This window comes from Mus pahari, chromosome 6 (genome assembly GCF_900095145.1).
Source record: "Mus pahari chromosome 6, PAHARI_EIJ_v1.1, whole genome shotgun sequence".
In the NCBI taxonomy this organism is placed as follows: domain Eukaryota; kingdom Metazoa; phylum Chordata; class Mammalia; order Rodentia; family Muridae; genus Mus; species Mus pahari.
This window is the reverse complement of record NC_034595.1, coordinates 46,938,389-46,954,960: the sequence shown is the minus strand read 5'-3', so window position 1 is coordinate 46,954,960 and position 16,572 is coordinate 46,938,389. Positions and strand designations below refer to the sequence as shown.

The window sequence follows — 16,572 nt, the reverse complement described above, 5'->3', positions numbered from 1 at the left end:
GTCTCTCTCTGTCTCTCTCTGTCTCTCTCTCTCTCTCTCTCTCTCTCTCACACACACACACACACACACACACACACACACAATGCTTGTGGCCAAATGTATAGTCTAACTCCTAAGGTAATCATGAATAAACCTGACTCATCAGAAGACAACCCAAACTTTACCAACAAACTTCCTCTCTTAGAGCAAATGAAAATCTGGATCTCTCCTGTCCTCTTTGGTAAAAAACCTTGCTCATCATTTGTGTTTTCTCCACACCTCTTCCGTTCCTCCTCTTCTCCTCCTCTCTTATCTTCTACCTTGTATTCCAAGAGAGCAGCCTTCACCTCTTTGCAAAGACTTTTGTTTCCCTCCTTAGCCTTCCCTGTGCAGAACACCCACTACTATGTACACTCCTTCTCCCATTCACACACATAGGAAGCTGAAATTCTGAAGGATCAGGCTCTTGAAGATCTCAAAGCCCAGAGTTGAAGAAAGAGTCCATGTTCAAATTGAGGTCTGCCTTGACAGGACTAGAACTACTTCCATAAGGCCTCCCACACTAATCAAACTGCCTTGATCCAAGTTATCCTGAGAAGCTTTTTAGTTATTTGACATTAAAATTTTCTTCTCTACTGCTTAGAAAATGCTGCTTTTATGGTCCTTATTTTATTATTTTTGTATATGGGTGTTTTGCCTGAAATACATGTCTGTGTACCATGTGCATGCATGATACCCATGGAAGCCAGAAGAGAGCATCTTATCCCTTGGGACTGGACTTAGAAATGGTGGGGAGCAACTATGTGAGAGCTGAAAACTGAGCCAGAGTCCTTTGGAAGAGCAGTCAAGTACTCTTAACCTCCGAGCCATCTCTTCAGCCTGCTGATTTATATTATGGTAACAAGAGGGATTAATGAGTCGTGAGGTTGGAAGATTGTTAATACATAAAATAATCAAATAATTTTTTTAACTAAAAAGAGCTAATGATTATCTTCATCTAAAGAGTTCCAGAGGCATGATAATCAATAGTAGTGGTCTAAATAAGAATGCCCCATAGGCTTAGATATTACAACACTGGTGCCCACTGGGTGGTGCTGTTTGGGCACAGTATGGAACCCTTAGGAAGTATAGTCTTTCTGAAGGAAGTACATCACTGGGATGGGCTTTAAGAGCGTATAGCTCTTGGATTGGTGTTTAGAGTTGAAGATGTGGACTCTCAGATTTCTGTTCTAGCCTCATCCCCGCCATGCCTTCCCCCAGCATTATGGATTTTCCCCCTGGAACCTTAAACCAAAATAAACTTTTCCTTCTCTAACTAGCTTTGCTCATGATAGTTTATCACAGCGACAGAAAAGTAACTGACACCACAACCACTCTGTATATACCAGGTTCCTCTCTGTGACTGCCGTATTTCAGAACAGGGAGCCACCTTCAATAGAAAGTAAGCAGAGAAGGATGGAGTACCTTTCTCATCCTTCCCAGATGAGTATCCATGCCTCCTCGTCATCAGCTCCTTTTCTCCAAACCCTACTGACACCCAAGTCCACTAAAACGATGGGCTTGCTTTGAAGATCTGTCTATAAGTGGAAAATGGTTGAATTGGCACAAAGTGGGATGAGTATACTATAGTAAATGCAAAGCCTTTATTTCAATCCCTGTTATGATGCCCACTACAAAGTTATAGCTGTAACATGGATATTATATGCAAACATGAATTACTTACACGCACACTCTTCTTTCTGGGAAATGAATTCCTGACCCTTCTTTGAATTATGAATAATTTAAACATATATGCAGTTTCTCCCCATCGCTTTCCCCTCCAAGAGGCTGCTGTTGATTTGCTAACATAATTAACTACAAAATGATTCTCTACAGAACTAACCAGTCCTTCAAAGTAATGCCATAGTCATTAGCATTTTGGCTGAAATCCACAGTTTTTCCCAGAAATTCACTCAAATTAAAACAGCAGAAGAACCCACCAACCTTAATGAGGATATCAGATAGACAACTCGGGCAGCCTTAGGGAAAGCCACAAAATCCATTCTGTACAACCAAACACCTGCCTGAGACAAAAGCCAGAATGGCTGTGGTCTTTGGTCTGTTTTCACATTTATGTGTTCATGAAATGTGGAGAGGTATCTTTAAGGCCCAGAGAGAACTACATAAAGCAGCAGTTGTCAACCTGTGGGACAGGGCCTCTTTTGTAGGTCAAATTACCCTTTCACAGAGGTCACATATCAGATATCCTGCGTATCAGATATTTACATTACAATTCATAAGAGTAGAAAATTACAGTTATGAGATAGCAGTGAAAATAATTTTATGACTGGGAGTCACCATAACATGAGGAACTGTATTAAAGGGCCACAGCATTAGGCAGGTTGTGAACCACTTGAGGCTATAGGGATCAGTTATCTAAAAACCAAATATTCAATTTGAAAAAAATAAAATGGTCCTCCATTCCTCCAACACACCCCTGCCAGGATTATCTTGGGCTAAAGTACCAATGTAAACATGACTAGGCTGCGGCTCTTCCACAGAACCTCCTGTATACTTCTCTCCTCAAGCCCTTGCTCTCTCCCTGGGACCAACCCTCAATACTAGAAACCTGTAGAACTTCTAGTTTGTTGCCTTTGGCCTTACTGTTCTCTCTTCTGAAACACAAACAATAAGTGGGCAGTCCTCGGAGAGAGAAATAAAATGAACACATTTCCAGCTTCAAAGGAGTGAAGGGTTAAAATCAAAACAATACTGAGATATAATTGCAACATAACAGATTAGCAGACATTGGAACTCTGAAAATACCCACTTTCAGTTAGAGCATCAGCAGGTATACTTTCCACCGCAAAGCAACTCACTCAATCACTGGTTAAACGACTGGCGGTATCTGTCAGCTTTTACAGTCTACCTTACCCAACAGTTTAACTTCTAAGAACTGATGAAGCATGGGTTCACCATAAAGCTAAACAAACATGTCCACTCTAACACCTTTTATAAATGCAAGAGCACCCTTGCAGAGAGAGAGAGAGAGAGAGAGAGAGAGAGAGAGAGAGAGAGAGAGAGAATTGGCGCATGTTTATCAAGAAGGGTGTTTATAAAAATAATATATCAGTAGTTATTCAAAAGAATAAAAAAAGAGCTACAGAAACATGCTGATCATATATTATTAACTTAAAAAGCAAATCCTGCCAAGCAGCCAAGCTGCTGAGCTAAGAGGTTGAGGCAGGAGGATCAGTGTGAGTTCAAGGCTACTCTGTATTTACCAGGTGAGTTCAAAGCTAACCTGAGCTACAGTATGAGACTCTGTTTAAAAGAACAAAAACAACAAAAAAAAAAAGCTCTTAGATTATACAGTATGTCCCCTTCTGCACTGTTTTATAAAATAACAGAGGCCTAAGCGCACATGGTTGTGCATACCTGGAACATTATTACTCAGGACAATCATAAGGATTAATTTAAATATTCCTTCCTCAGGTCCCATGCTCTTCCCCTGGGAGTTCACCAGAAAGTAATGTTCCCTGCATTTTTCAGTAATTACATTCATATGCATCTAGCTTTTTCCTATTTATTTTTGAGATCGCCTCTATCTTCAGTCAAAATATTCCTGAATATTTTCTGTGGCAACCGAGGGTACTATAAACTTTACCCTTAGCCAAAGGCCAGACTAATCTTGTCTACAGCCCCGGAGTGCCACAACACCTGGGCAGAGAACAATGGTTCTGAGATGTGAGGCCTTCGCAGGTATCAGAGGGTTTCAGTCATCTGTGCTTTCCACCCCTGTCACAAGGCAACTTTTTAAAATCCTAAATTAGACTTACTCTAACAATGGTTCTGAGATGTGAGGCCTTCGCAGGTATCAGGGGGTTTCAGTCATCTGTGCTTTCCACCCCTGTCACAAGGCAACTTTTTAAAATCCTAAATTAGACTTACTCTAACATCAAAGTTGCCCAATAATTCCACTAGCTCAGAATTTGGTAAGCTAATTGAGTCTGATCTATCTAAACCATACTTGATTTTTATAGATTTTTTTTCCTACTTTTTGACCTTCACACCCCTCCCTCCCACAGTCAGTTAGCAGAACCCAAGTGACTAAGCTTTCGGCCTTGTGTACAGAGGACTTCAGAACAGCTTAGCCACAAATCAAGATGGCCAAGGACTAGCAATAAACTCACCCTAATGTATCACTCCTTCCTCAGTCATCCCTGAACCCAGCCCCTACAAACAGTGCAGTATTAGAACCCACCCCACCCCCCACTCCTGAACTCCAGCTCATTGAGTTATCCTTGCAAATGAAATTTCAAAATACTCTCCTGGAGAAAAGTATGCTTATTCTGGGTAAGAATATAATTTTCCTTCATATAGCAAGCCCATTTTTTTTCCCTATCACTCTATTCACTCTTTACTTCTAATCATGGAGGATGGGGACTCCATTTCAGGACAGTTCTACTGTTCATACCTCCAGTCTAGCCTCACTTTTGCATAGTTCCCTTTCTAAGAACAACTCCGTTTGGGGGCATCTTATATTTCCTTCTAATACACTTTTTCATATAGTAAAAAGTCCTCCATTATTGCTGATGCCTTAGTACCTCAAAAATCCCTTCTTCACTTTCAAATAGTCCCTTCTATATATTTTATTCAAAACTTGTAGTTGACAATTTCTATTTCTAGCCAAAGTAGAGTTGTAAGAATCATATCCTCCACCCTTATGGTGATTCTAAAAAGACAAAATAAATAAATGTGTGTCTCAGACTGTTGGAAATCTGGCAATGTTCATTATTAGAGAAAAATTAGTAAAAAAAAAAAAAAAAAAAAGATAATTCCTTCAATTGCTCCAGCTGAATGCCTGGGGACGATGTGCAAATTATGTCACACATTCTTATATGTGCGGATGGAGTACAGGAGAGGAGAGAGCTGCATCAGGAAGACACTCAAAGCACAGCAGATCCAAGGCAGAGAGGCAGAAGCACGCGGAAGCACTCCAGTAAAAATTCGGTGGGTCACAGAGCGCTATCACCTATACTTTCATATCAACCAAGGAAAAATATAGCTCACAGAGTGCTAGGCAAAAAACGCAGAATACAGAATAGTGTTGTGGGTCCAATTGACAAGGCACAAAAAAAGACTCCAAAGGATCAAATTGTTCCAAAAAAAACCCCTCATGCATGCCCTTGAACAAATCTCAAGTGTATTTACAAAAAGTACAAAGAGGAAAATAAAAAAGAACTCCCATGGTGTAAATACATAATGGTTGATATATATATTTTTTAAAAATTCGCATGCACAGGGCTAGGAGGATGGCTCAGCAGGTAGGAGGACTTGCTGCATATGTATAATGACATAAGTTTGAATGGCCAGCATCCTAGGTCTCTCTCCCTCTCTCTTCTCTCTTCTCTCTTCTCTCTTCTCTCTTCTCTCTTCTCTCTTCTCTCTTCTCTCTCTCTCTCTCTCTCTCTCTCTCTCTCTCTCTCTCTATCTCTATCTCTTATCTCTCTCTTCTCTCTTCTCTCTTCTCTCTTCTCTCTTCTCTCTCTATCTCTCTTCTCTCTTCTCTCTTTTCTCTTCTCTCTTCTCTCTTCTCTCTCTCTCTCTTCTCTCTCCTAAGTTCCAGGACTGTAGTAAAATCAGACAGATCCTGGGAGCCTACTGGTCATTGAACGCCAATAAAGCAAAGTTAGAGAATACGATGCTCTCCTCTGTCCTTCACACCAACACTCATGGGCACATATATCCACATACACACATGTATACCCATGCATGTACCACCACCCCTGCCAATACATACCGACAAATTACCATTCATATAGAGAAACAGGAGCAAACAAGCCAAAATGAAAACATAAATCAGTAAAATGGACAGCCACTTAGTATTGGCACAAATAATCAGTAATCAGAGGAAATAAAGTCACTGTAACTGTATTTTATATATCCAAAAATCTAGAGGAAAGACAACTTAAAAGTTCAGATGTGAGAAATGCAAAGAATATTCTAAGTTGTTGGAATTGAAAAACTAAATAATGTGTGCTGTGAAAAACTATTTCAGTACCATTAAAGAATTCAAGGGAAAAAATACTTGTGAACTTCAAGATAATATAACAGAAATCACCCAAAAATGTGACAGAAATATTTTTAATATATATTTGTATTGTGTTTAATTTGAAGAGTAGTGTGTGCACATGAGTGGGGGTGTCTGAGGATTATAGTCAATTGAGAGCTGCCCAACCTCAGTGCCTGTGGAAGAATAGTGAGTACTCTTAAAAACTGAGCCATCTCTCTAGCTACAACAGAAAGATGTTTAAAGTGGAACTAGAGAATAACTTTAGGAGGTCAAATGACATATGAAATGGGAGCTCTTAAAGGAGACATCAAAAAGAGAGCCAGAAGAAATATTAAAAGATGGGATGATCAAAAACTCTCCAGCTGTGTTGAAAACTATAAATCTGCATATCCAAATACCTTAACAAATTCAAAACACAAAGAATATTTTCAAAAAAGAGAGAAAACTACGTCAAGAAATACCAAAATTAAATGGTTGTAAATCTTTGAAAAAGATAAAATCTTGATGGTAGTAAAAAAGGGAAATGTTACACAAAAAAGAATGAAACCAATGTCTCAGAAATAACAGAAAGTGGGAGCAAGATCTTTGAAGTATAAAAACCAACCAAACAAAACCTTATAATATTCACAATTTTAAAGTATCTTTCAAAAACAAGGTCAAATAAAGACTTGTCCAGGCAAACAAGAGCTAAAACCTCCTCACCAGCAGAAGCACAAGAATAGGAGGAGAGGGAATATAGTGCACGGAAAGCTACATCTATAAAACGGAATGAGGACTATAGAGTTAGCACATGGATAGACATAAAGACTGTCTTAAAAGACTCTTAATAGCTCAAAAGAGAGTGAGCTGCTTTAACTTTAGTTAAAATCATCTATTGTGAAGTTTAAAGATATACTGAAGTAAAATGTGCAAAAACAGAAACATGAAGGCTAAGAATAGAAAACATACTGCTACGTATTTCTTGTATGTGCAATTGTATGTTACTGATTATAGTAAACTAAAGATACTTACTAGAAATCCTAAAGCAAAAATAGAAGAACGCTACAAAGAAAAAGTCAAACCAAAAGAAAGAAAGAAGACGATGGAACAAAGATTTAAATCAAGCAGCAAGGTGGTGATTTTAAATAATTATATCAGTGAAACAATGCTCCAACAAAAGAAACATCACCCAGTATTGATTTATTTAGTTTAGTTAAATGCTGCCTACAAGAAGCTCAGTTTAAGCATAAGGTGAAAAATCAGACGTATAACATGATGTGCCATTCCATGTTTGCTTGTCCTTCCTACTCCACGAACCCAAAGACGCTTCTGAACCCTCTGTTGCAATCATAGGTGATGCCTTCCTGTAATGATCCAAAAGGCTTTTTCCCTTTTAGTCACTCCTGACTTTTGTGTCCTTTGTATTTTCTGGGTAAACAGAGTCCCATTTATTCACCTTTGTTCTCTTCATATTTCTATATTTTTATATAGACAACAAAATGTGCCTTGTCCATGAAAAGATATTCTGTAATGCAAGCAGAAGAGATGTCCTTGCAGTCTGTATGCCTCTGTGGATTCTGAGTTAAACTGCGGAACTTCAGGAAGGTCTTATACTACCAGAACCAGAGCTGCTGTAAGTGCTGATCCTAAGGCTGGCAGTGCTCTATGGACAGTGCTTCACTCAAGACTGGTAATAAGATAAACAAATATGAGATTCCTTGGGCTACTGTCAAACCTGCCCTCAGTTTTGGAATGGATTTGAAGCTCAGACAGAATGAGATGTGTGTCATGGAGATATATATTTTGACCATGGGCATAAATGGCCCAAATAACTCTCTTTGCATCTACCTAAACAGGAACAAGCTGTCAAAAGGAGACAAGGATAGAAACTTCAGTGTGCAGAAACCAGTGAACTAAGGACACAGAATGTGATGCTCGGCAAAGTGGCGTGTTTGCCTGGCCATTTGTCTGGTTTACAAAGAGTTGCTTCAGTGGGATTTCTTCATGGTTTTGTTACACTGCTGACATTTAACATCAGTTGTGACTGTCAATTGGCATTAGCTGTTTAGATAACAACCCTAATGATGCTTTGACACAGCCAAGAAAGATATATCAAACATAAAACATAAATGAATAATTACATCAAATGAAAAAACATCCCAATTAAAAGACAGATTATCCACTGCTGATTTATTTGGTTTAATTAAATGCTGCCTACAAGAAGCTCAGTTTAACCATAATGTGAAAAGCCAGAAGTGGAACACGGTATGCCATATCACAGCGGTGAAAAGGAAGAAAGTATCTCCATCAATATCCAACTACGCAGGTTTAAAAATATGTATGACCTAACCAATGACTAAGTAGATCTTTCTACTAGCACTGTTTAACGGAAACTGTGAAACAGCACAGGGTGATCCACCAAGAGGACCAATTTGTACTGAATAGCTTTGCTACAGTAAGGAAAGGTATATCAAAGCATACAGTTCAAGTTATGTAACTAATCACAAAGTATCGGGATACATAAAGCAAGCTATGATAGCACAGTAAAGAGAAATACGTGTAAATGAGTATGCTCTCGGTGACTGACAGGGACAAAAAACGGTAGACAGCTGAACAAGGGTGAGATACAATGGGAATCCATCAACCCACCCTGAGCGATTGGAACTTCCAATGTTACACAGTCACTCTACCCAACCAGTACAACATGAGTGTCCTAATCAGAGGATAATCTGTGTTAGTTAAATAACTCTCACAAAATAACTCTAAACAATCCAGAGGATTCAAGTAATATAAGGGGTGATCTATGACCATGACAGAACTATAGATCGGTGATCAAAAACTACAGAGCAAATTCTGAAATATATGGCAACTAATTAACATACTTCTTGAACGCAACTATGCAATTTTAATATGCTTAACTCAACAGAAATAAAAAAATATAGTGTGTAAGTTTTAGGATACAAGTAGTGCCAGGCCTAGAAATGAACTGCATCAGACGTCAATATGAGAAAAGTTTTAAGAAAATGCACTCAGCATCTCCCCTGAGGAAACTAGAAAGGAATGAACCCCATGTATGCTGAAGAAAAGAAATAATGAGCTGTACAGCAGAAATAATCACTTTTAAGACAGAAAAATTATGGAGAAAATAAATTTGACTAAAAGCTAACACTTTGAGAAGAACAAAAAAATTTAATATAACTCAACCCAAAACGATCATGAAAATAAAGAGAAAATGTACACACTGCCAATATTGAGAATTAGAGAGATGAAATTGAATGGGTTCTATAGCTATTAAAATAACAGCTGGGAAATATTTTGCACAGTAGCATGTTAATAAATTTGACAAATTAGTCACTTTGTGTAAATCCCTTGAGGCACACAAACTATCAAGCCCCACTTAAGAAGAAACAGAATGGAAGAGTATCAACTGAACACAATAGCTACTTAGCTTTCTGTCACCTCACCACAGCACACTGGCTGTGACAAGTAGACATAAATGAGGGGAACACTGGGAGAATGTGAGGAAAAGTGCATTAAAAAGACTAAGAATTAGGCTTCCCCCTCCCCCAAAGCAGCAGGGTAAGCAGTGCCAAAAAAGAGCCCTATGGTCCATGACTCTTCTTCCCTGGGGGAAAGGTGAGAGCAAGGCCATCAGTGAGAAGCCGGCTGTTCCAGCTGTGCAGGAAGGATATCACCCAAGGCATCCGCTCTTTCTTAACACCTGAAGGATTCTGAGGATTGGGCATCAGAGACTGGGGGAAAGAACCAGAAAGAAGGATCCATCCTAACCAACCTAGTGGTTATCATCAGCACCACTCACAAGCTGCTGCCAACTTCTCCCTCCTGGTCCAGAGTTGATGCTAACACTGCTCACCTCAGCCGCCAGGCATACTCAGCGAGTCTTCACAGGTGGCTCACAAACACACATGAAGTGGCTCAACTCTGCACAACTAGGAGGGAAAAAAAAAGCATGCAAATTTGATGGGGGAAAAAAATCTTTGCAGGACTAAGAGAAGGCACGTAATCTTAGAGATGGGTCTCCAAAAGGAAACAAGGAAGTGAGGTCAGCGCAGCCGGAGAAAACACCAGTGTCTCAAAATCCCCAGAGCGGCTGACCAAGGGCGACTTGCTTTTCTCAACACTAATAGTAAAGCCAAAATAAGATGACTACTTGCTTGATTAAAGAGGAGCACAAGGATGGCACTTTGAGAAGCATCTCAAGCACACACACACACACACACACACACACACACACACACACACACGCACACGCACACGCACACTCACATGCATGCACACATGCCAGCACGCACGCGCATGCACTCCAAGGAAATACCACAGCACCAAAGAAAAACACTAATGCCCATCAACTGCGACTAAGGAATTAAGACACAAGAAATGCTTGACAATGAATTAGAAGAAATTAAATAATTGTTTTAAGGACATTCAGTGGCATACCTGGAAAACAAGAGAAAGCAATCAGAAAAATCAATACACAACAGAGAAACCAATATCTAAGAAACCAAGTTCTGGAGCTGAAGGAGACAACGCACATGAGAAGCACCAACGACATACTGGTAGCACAAGATGGAGCACCTGTAACGCTGGTCGTTCCATCTGTAGTTATCATCGGAAAGAACGGGGGAGTGAAGACAAAAAGGAGAAACGCTGGGATTGCTCTGGCTCCACTTCTGCTGCCATGATAAAGCACCATGATCAAAAGCAACTTGGGGGAGAAAGGGATCAGATGTAGCTCTCATTCCAGGCTACAGTCCATTGTTACAGGACCATCAAGGCGGCGGAACTTGAAACAGTCAATCACTCACAGAAAAGAGCAGAAGGAAATGAACTTGGACACATGTCATGTTTCCACCCAATCTAGAAGATAAAAAGTAGTTTCTCGTTTTTAAACCACTCAGGGACAACCCTAGAAATGGTGCTGCCCAAATTCAGGGTGGATCTTTCACCTCAATTAACCCAATTAAGAAAAATCTCTCGGGCATACCCACAGACCAATCTACAGTGGGGAATCCTCAACTGACAGCTGTCTCCTAGGTGATTCTCGACCATGTCAGGTTGACAACTAAAATGATATAATAGTTTATGGGAGTTCCCAGAGGAGACAAAAATGGGGCAAGAATGCTACCTTAAACAAACAATAGCTGAAAACTTCTGAAATCCTGTGAGAAATGTGGATATTCAGGCCCACGAGTCTTAAAGCTATCAAAGAGCTTAAATGTGTCCAATCCAGAGAGGACAGACTACTTAGATACATCATTATACTGTCAAAATAAAGTTTTTGAAAGCAGCAACAGAAAAGAGAAATTTACATGTAGAAGCCTTCATTAGAATACTAATGTATTGGACCTATAGTGTCCATTGCTGGAACGGCTGGAAGGAGACCTAAGCAGGGGCTTCAGGTAGACCTGAAGGGATCGGTGGATCCCTTCCTTCATATGGATGGTATGAAAAGAGGTCACAATACAAACTTAACGGGAAGGCAAATATTTAGTCAAATACAGAATACTAGAAGACTGTGACAAAGGCAAATGAACTATTTTTAACTTCAGTACAATCCTTTTTAGAAGATAAAAAGTATTAAACATAACAACTACAATAGTTTATTAATGAACACACTGTATGGAATAAGTAAATCATAACATAAGTAAAGAGGTATATGTAAAGTTTTCATATGTTGTTGAAGGATGAATGATAATTCACTCATAATGATGTTTTATTGAAAGTCCACAGTAAAGGACAGGCAAGATCTATAGTGCACATACAATAGAGAACAAGAAAGAAGCCCATCAACATTATATTTTAAAAAAAAATAATAATCCTCAAAGCTCAAAAGACAGCAGGAGAGGATAAGAAAACAGGAATTGCAAACAATTAATAAAATGGCAAGAGTTTGTACCTAGCAATGATTACTTCAGATATAAATGAACTAAATTCTCAAATCAAAAGATTAACTATCTTTTAAACCATAATGATATGAAGCTAGAAATCAGGAACAAGGAAAAAACTCAAAAGTAAAAACATGCATTCTTGAACAAAATAACATAAAAATTAAAACCAGAAGGGAAATTAAGAACTATTTTGAGGTTAGTGCAGAAATACAATGCACAAAAGCTTATAGGAGACAGCAAAAATAGTTCTAAAAGAGATTACACTGATAAATTCCCCCATAAATAAAAAATTCTTAAGTAACCTAAGTTTGTATCTCAGAGGTAGCAAAAGAAAGAACGCCCACCATAGGAGAAATATTCAGAGACAAGAAAGATAATAAATAAGATCAATAGGATGAATTGGTATTTTGAAAAGATAAACAAAACTAAGCCTGTATTCATACTGAGGAACAAAAGAAAAGGCAAAATCAAAAATGAAAGAGAGGACATTACTTCTGATAGTCCCCAAATAAAATAAGATCATAAAAAAAACTAGTATAAAAAAAAAGTATGCCCACATGTTGGGCAGGCAAGAAGAAATGACAAATTTTATAGAGGTGTGCAATCTACCAACAGTGTGAGTCATGGAGAAACAGAAAAGCTAGCCAGCTCTTGCTCTCTTCCCTTCCCCCTCTCCCCCCCCATCCCCTCCCCCTTCTCTCTCAGTGTGCTCATGGTCAGCCTCTCCTCTTTCTCTGTGTCTACTACTCCCTCAATTCCCTTCCACATGCCCTAAATAAACTCTGCTCTATACTTTAAAAAGAAAAGAAAGAAAAGCTAGCCAGACTCATACTGAGTGAAGAGACGAGTCAGTATTTAAACATCTACTACGTACGAAACTCTACAACAATAACTTTTTAAAAATCTTTGATCAAAGATAATCCAGGATCTATTGACTTAACTAATGAGTTCTATCAATATCTAAGAAGAGTTGATACCATTCGTTCACGACCATATGCCATTTCTATTCTACATAATCTGCAAGTCCAGGAAAAAAAAATAATAAAAAAGCAACAAAATTGGGAAGAGAGGAAGAAAATGATTTATTTGTAGACATAATCTTTGTTTCTTATTTGTGTTTACATGCACAGTAAAAGCAAACATGTTCACATGTGTGTACACATGAATGAGGATGTAGAAACACATATGTGTCTATAAGGAAGCCAGAGGTTGAAGTACAGGTGGTATCTTTACTTACTCGGTGACTCTCTACTTGACCTTTGAAACAGGGTCTCTTACTGAACCTGGAACTCAACTCTAGACTATCTGACCAGCAAGCCCCAGAGATCCTCCCGTGTCTGCTTCCATGGTACTAGAATCTAGGCTCAAGCCACAGTGCATGGCTTTCCATGGGTGCTGGGATCTGAACCCAGGTCTGCATGCTTATGTGCTATCACTTTATCCATCAAGCCATCTCCCCAGCCCCGGAGAAAATATATATATGGGAGAGAGAGAGAGAGAGAGAGAGAGAGAGAGAGAGAGAGAGAGAGAGAGAGAGAGAGAGAGAGAGAGAGAGAGAGAGAGAGAGAGAGAGAGAGAGAGGCTCTTACTTGGCCCCCGTGATCATACTGGGAGCAGGGCTTCTACAAGACAAGTATGCCTGGAAGACTGTGCTGCAAGACCACTTTAGCTGGCTCTAAGTGAGGTCTTCCGAACCAAAAAAAGCATACGGCTCTTCCTAAAGTTCAAGATGTTTGTGTCTGAGATGAAACTGAACCCTACTTGAGCAAGAGATGTGCTTATGTATATAAAGCAAAAACAACTCAGTGACTCCTGGAGGCAGACCAAACAAAACGAGAGTGACCCAGGGAAAGGTCACCCGGATGCATGGAGACAGTAGCTCAGTTCAAGACAAATTCTGAAGCCACCTTTCTACAAAAGGCCAGTAGACACAGAATCCATTGGATCCCATAGCCCTCATTGAAGAAAACTAAGGAAAGGTAAAAGTTAGATGCATCATACTTCCCGATTTTGAATTACATTGCAAAGCCATACTATTAAAATCAGGGCAGTACTAGGTCAAAAACAGATGCCACAACCAACAGAATACAATGACGTTCTGAAGTAAGCCACAAATCATCTTCAAACTCACACACCAAAAATTCACAACGGGGAAAAATTTCTTCAACAGATGATGTTGGGAAAGCTGGCTAGACACATATTTGTCCATCAGACAGACAGACATACAGACACACACACACACACACACACACACACACACACAAATATAATCAGCCTTCCACATCTATAGATATAATCAGCCAAAAATCAAAACTCTTGGAAAACAATTGTATCTGTATTAAATGTACAGGAACTTTTTTAGTCATTATTTTTAAAGCAGTATAGCCTGACAATGTTCTGGTTTTTATCTCTGTTATTGTAACAAATAGCCTGACCAAATGTGGGTGAGGAAACCATTTACTTCAGTTCATGATTGTAGATTAACCTGTTAGGGATGGAAGTCAAGATAGGCAGAAACTCAAAGCAGGACCTTGGAGGCAGGGCTGCTTGAAATCCTATACATTATTACCTCTGATCAAAGAATTCTTTTCAATGCCAAAGAAGTACAGCCAGGAACATGGAGAATGCTGCTTGCTCACTGACTGTCTTAGACCTGCCTAGGGATTGTGCTACCCACAGTAGGCTGGACATCCTACATCAATTAGTAGTTAATACAGTCACATGGTGGTGGGGCGGGGCAGCGAAAGAAAGAGATGAGAGAAGGGGAGAAGGGAAAGAAGGAAGGAGGGAGGGAGGGAGAGAGAGAGAGAGAGAGAGAGAGAGAGAGAGAGAGAGAGAGAGAGAGGAAATACTATCACTAAATTTACTTCTAGGGGAGAGGGTCTACCGCCTTCCTCTCTAACAACAAAAAACAAGGTACTAGTCTATCAACATTCACCATGGGGAAACAATAAGTGTATTGGCTTACTTATAGAGCATGGGTCAGAGGTTAGTGACAGGAGCTTAGAGGACTCTAAAGCAGCCATACTGGAAAGTCTTCACCCAGTGTAGATAATGGCTTCCTCGTAGCCATAACGATGAAAAACCCTTCCCCAGTTAGCACCATCTTACTCTTCTGGGACCTAAGGCCACATGCATTTGGGGAATGACTGCCAAAAAAAGTGGCGTTTTACTCTGATGCAGGTCCAATGACTTACTACACGCTCTGTCTAGACAAGAAGGCACAGCTCATCTCATTAGGATGGCAGTTGTTTTGCTTGAAGGATAGCATCCTAAATTAAAAAAAAAAAACCAAAAAAAAAAAAACACCTTGAACATTAATAGGGTTTTTGGGTCTCTAGAAGGCTTGGAACAAAAATCCCCTGCAGATAAAAGGGACAAAGGAATTCTGTGATATCACCTCCGTGTAGAATCTAAAAGGCTCTAATTTGTTAAAACGGAAAATAAAATGGTAGTTACCAGCAGATGGGAGGCAGAGGTCACGTGATGTTGGTCAACAACTATATACTTTCAATTATGAATTGAAAATCTTCTGAAGATCCAATGTAAACATGTGATAAAGTTAGCGTTATATTCGTGCAATTTTTTCATAGAGCAGAATTTAAAATTATTTATCACCAAGGAAAACAAATACTATGTCAGATGTTACATGTCTATGTACACATATATAAAAACATATGATTTACACTGATATAACACTAGATAGATAGATAGATAGATAGATAGATAGATAGATAGATAGATAGATATGGTTAGTTATGCCCCATTAAAGCTGAGAGAGGCAGAATAAAACATATTCTGGACAGCCCTGTGGTGATAAAAGTGAAATGTAAAATGTTTAGTGTCTGGGAAGTTAATAAAGCACATTATTGGTGTATCTGTCTTATCCATGTGACTATTCCCAGAGAGGATTAAGTAAGAGCCAAGATCCACGCTGGACGTGAATGGCACCATCTCAGAGCAGGATGTGATCAACAGGGATAGAGAGCCCACCAGTCTCCCTTTTGTTGAGTTTCATCTTCTGTATTGTGGAACCAATGTGTTGTAAAGAATGTTCCCCCATTAATTTCTGATTAGTCCAATAAAAGGCTCCCTTTCTTACAATGATATTCTATACATTATAAAAAAACAATTATGAAAACTATCATGTAAGAATTACATTCACAATGTTCAGTCCATTCATGTTTGGCAACAATTAGATAACTCTATTATCTATCCTATCTTGGTGAGTCCAGAGTTCCATACTATTATTTTCCATCATAATTTCTACTACTAACCTAAAAAATCTTCTTAGACCTAAAATCATCTCCCTCCTGTCCATGATGTGAGCTGTTCCTACCATAATGAACTGAAATCATGAGCCACAATGACTTCCCCTGCCTTAAGTTATTTTTTCATGGGTTTCTCATAGCAACAGGAAGTGTAAAGAGGCTTTTAGATTAAATGGCTTTGTCGTTGGCATTTCTCACATACAGCTTCAGGCCCAGGTGACTTTGCTAGTGAGTTCTACTAACCACTAGAGAGAAAATGTGTGTGTGTGTGTGTGTGTGTGTGTGTGTGTGTGTGTGTGTGTTGTAAAAATACTCCCTAACTGATTCTTTAAGGCCAATATTAGTCAGAAAACATAACTCAGAAAATACAAGAAAGGAA

General features: G+C 39.2%; 1 protein-coding gene across 3 annotated transcripts in view; it reads right to left on the bottom strand.

The window, feature by feature from the left end:
* Positions 1-16,572, bottom strand: part of Fggy (FGGY carbohydrate kinase domain containing) — a 379,357-nt gene that overhangs the window by 360,935 nt on the left and 1,850 nt on the right. The window contains exon 2 of one of the 3 annotated variants that reach the window (XM_029540042.1): positions 9,888-9,963. The exons of the other annotated variants lie outside the window; for them this stretch is intronic. The gene's annotated coding sequence lies outside the window, so the exon portion shown is untranslated. The remainder of the gene's footprint in view (positions 1-9,887; positions 9,964-16,572) is intronic. 3 annotated transcript variants of the gene reach the window in all.